Raw genomic sequence first — 3,542 nt, forward strand, 5'->3', positions numbered from 1 at the left:
AAAATTTGGGGAAAAAAAAAATGCGGGAAAAAAAAAATGCGGGAAAAAAAAAATGCGGGAAAAAAAAAATGCGGGTTAAAAAATGCGGGAAAAAAAAAAAATGCGGGAAAAAAAAAATGCGGGAAAAAAAAAATGCGGGAAAAAATTTTTAAAAAAAAAAAAAAAAAAAAATTTTTAAAAAAAAAAAAAAAAAAAAATTTTGGGGGAAAAAAAATTTTTAAAAAAAAAAAAAAAAAAAAATTTTTAAAAAAAAAAAAAAAAAAAAATTTTTAAAAAAAAAAAAAAAAAAAAATTTTTAAAAAAAAAAAAAAAAAAAAATTTTTAAAAAAAAAAAAAAAAAAAAATTTTTAAAAAAAAAAAAAGGGCATGTGACCAGATGAACAATAGATATCATGAGACCAGATGAACAATAGATGTCATGTGACCAAGATGGACTAATATGATATGTCATGTGACTAGATGAACAACCAAAATGTCATGAGGACCAGATGAACAATAGTGTCACTCCGTGACCAGATGAACACAATGGAATGTCCATGTGACCCAGATAGACACTGAATGTCATATTGGAGTGGTCATGAACCATGTGAGCGGGTGAACAATAGATGTTAAATATTGAGCCAAGGTGAACAATAGATGTCATGTGACCCAGATGAACCAATAGATGTCATGTGACCAGGTGAACAACAATAGATAATCATGTGACTAGATGAGACAATAAGGTGTCATGTGACCAGGTGAACCAACTAGATGTCATGTGACTAGACAGACTAATAGATGTCATGTGACCAGATGGAACAATAGATGTAATAAGCGTGGGTGAATGTCAAATGATGGTGGGCACAATAAGATGTCATGTGACCGGGTGAACAATAGATGTCATGTGACCAGATGAACTAATAGATGTCATGTGACCAAGACTGAATTAATAGATGTCATGTGACCAGGGTGAACAATAGATGTCATGTGAACAGATAGAACCAATAGATGTCGTAACGACCAGATGGAACAATAGATGTCATGTGACCAGATGAACAATAGATAATCATGTGACCAGGTGAACAATAGATGTCATGTGGAAGCCAGATGAACAATAGATGTCATGTTGACCAGATGGAACAATATATGTCATCGTAAACCGAATGAGACAATGGATATGTCAGTGTTACCAGATGAACAATAGATCGTCATGTTGACCAGATGGAACAATAGATGTCATGTGACCAGGTGAATAATAGATGTCATGTGACCAGATTGAAGACAATAGATGTCATGGTGACCAGATGAACTATTAGATGTCATGTGACCAGATGAAACAATCGATCGTATTAGATGGACGTGAACATCATGTGACCAGATGAACAATAGATGTCGGCATGTAACCGAATTGAACAATAGATGTCATGTGACCCAGGTGAGACAATAGAGATGTGTATGTGGCTGGATGAACAATGAATGTCATGTGACCAGATGAGACAATAGATGTCATGTGACAATCGTTTGTAGATGTCGTGGGCTAGATGAACAATGGATGTCATGTAGATCAGGTGAACAATAGAATGTCAATGTGCGTTCAGGGTGAGACAATAGATGTCATGTGACCAGAATGAACAATGAACTGTCATGTGACAGATGAACAATAGATGTCCATGTGATACAGATGAGCAATAGATGTCATGTGACCTGATGAGGCAATAGATGTCCATGTGACCAGAATGAACAATAGATGTCATGAGACCAGGTGAGCAATAGATATCATGTGACCAGGTGAACAGCGGTGTCACGCATGACCAGATGAACAATAGATGTCGTATGGACCAGATGAACAATAGATGTCGATGTGACCAGATAATTATTGAATTGTCATGTGACTAGACAGAACAATAGATGGCATGTGACCAGATGAACAATGAATCGTAATGAGGACCAGATGAACAATAGATGTCAGCGTGACCAGGCGAGACAATAGATGTCATGTTGTTTAGATGATCAGCATTAATAATAGGTGGTGTAATAGATGTCATGTGACCAGGTGAACAATAGATGTCAATGAGCCAAGATGAGACAATAGATGTCCATGTGACCAGATGAACAATGGAGTAATAATGCTGACCAGGTGAACAATAGATGTCAATATATGACCGAATGAACAATAGATGTCATGTGAGGCCAGATGAACAATAGATATGGCATTGACCAGGTGAACAATATAGAATGTCATGAGCCAGATGAACAATAGATGTCATGTGACCAGAATGGGCAAATAGATGTCCATGTGACCAGGTGAACAATAGATGTCATGTGACCAGATGAACAATAGATGTCATGTGACCAGATGAACACAATAAGTGTCAATGTAACGACCAGATGGTGAACAATGGATACTCATGAGACCAGATGAACAATAGATGTCATGTGACCCAGATAGACAATAGATGTCATGTGACAGATAGACAATAGATGTCATGGTGACCAGGTGAACAATAGTGTAAATGTGACTGAATGTGAACAATAGATGTCATGTGACCAGATGAACAATAGATGTCATGTGACCAGATGAACAATAGATGTCGTATGACCCAGACGTTTAATAGATGTCATGTGGACCAGATGAACAATAACTGTCATGTGACCAGATAGTTTAATGGAATGTCATGACCAATGAATAATGAATGTCATGCGCATTAGGAATGAACAATAGATGTCATGTGACTAGATGGAGCAATAGATGTCTCATGTGACCAGGTAGAACATGGAGTAATCATGTGAAGCCAGATGAGAACAATAGATGTCCATCATGACCAGATGAATGTAATGTAATAGATGTCATGTGACCAGATGAACAATAGATGTCATGTGACCAGATGAACAATAGATGTCATGTGACCAGGAATGAACAATAGATGTCATGTAACGAGCCTAGATGAACAATAAGATGTCATGGCGACTAGGGTGAACAATAGATGTCATGTGACCAGGTGAACAATAGATGTCATGTGACCAGATGAACAATAGATGCTCATGTGATCGGGTGAACAATAGATGTCATGTGACCAGATGAACAATAGATGTCAATATGACCAGGATGGACAATAGATGTCATTGTGACCAGATGAACAATAGATGTCTGTGTGACCCAGATGAACAATAGATGTCGTGTTGATCAGGTGGGAACAATAGATGTCATGTTGACCAGATGAACTAATAGACTATCATGTGACTGAATGAACAATAGATGTGTGTGGCCAGATGAACAATAGATGTCGTGACCAGATGAACAATAAGATGTCGTGACCTGATGAACAATAATGTCATCATGTTCAGATGGTTTAATAGATGTCATGTGACCAGATGGTTTAATAATAGATGTCCTTGAGACCAGGGGTGAACAATAGATGTCATGTGAGCTGGTGAACAATAGATGTCATGTGACCAAGTGATCAATCGATGTCATGTGTCTAGATGAACGTTAGATGTCATGTGACCAGATGATTTAATAGATGTCTCAATGTGACCAGATGGGTAATAGTATCTGGCATGAC

The sequence above is a fragment of the Pseudoliparis swirei genome, chromosome 20, assembly GCF_029220125.1.
Source record: "Pseudoliparis swirei isolate HS2019 ecotype Mariana Trench chromosome 20, NWPU_hadal_v1, whole genome shotgun sequence".
Taxonomy (NCBI): Eukaryota; Metazoa; Chordata; class Actinopteri; order Perciformes; family Liparidae; genus Pseudoliparis; species Pseudoliparis swirei.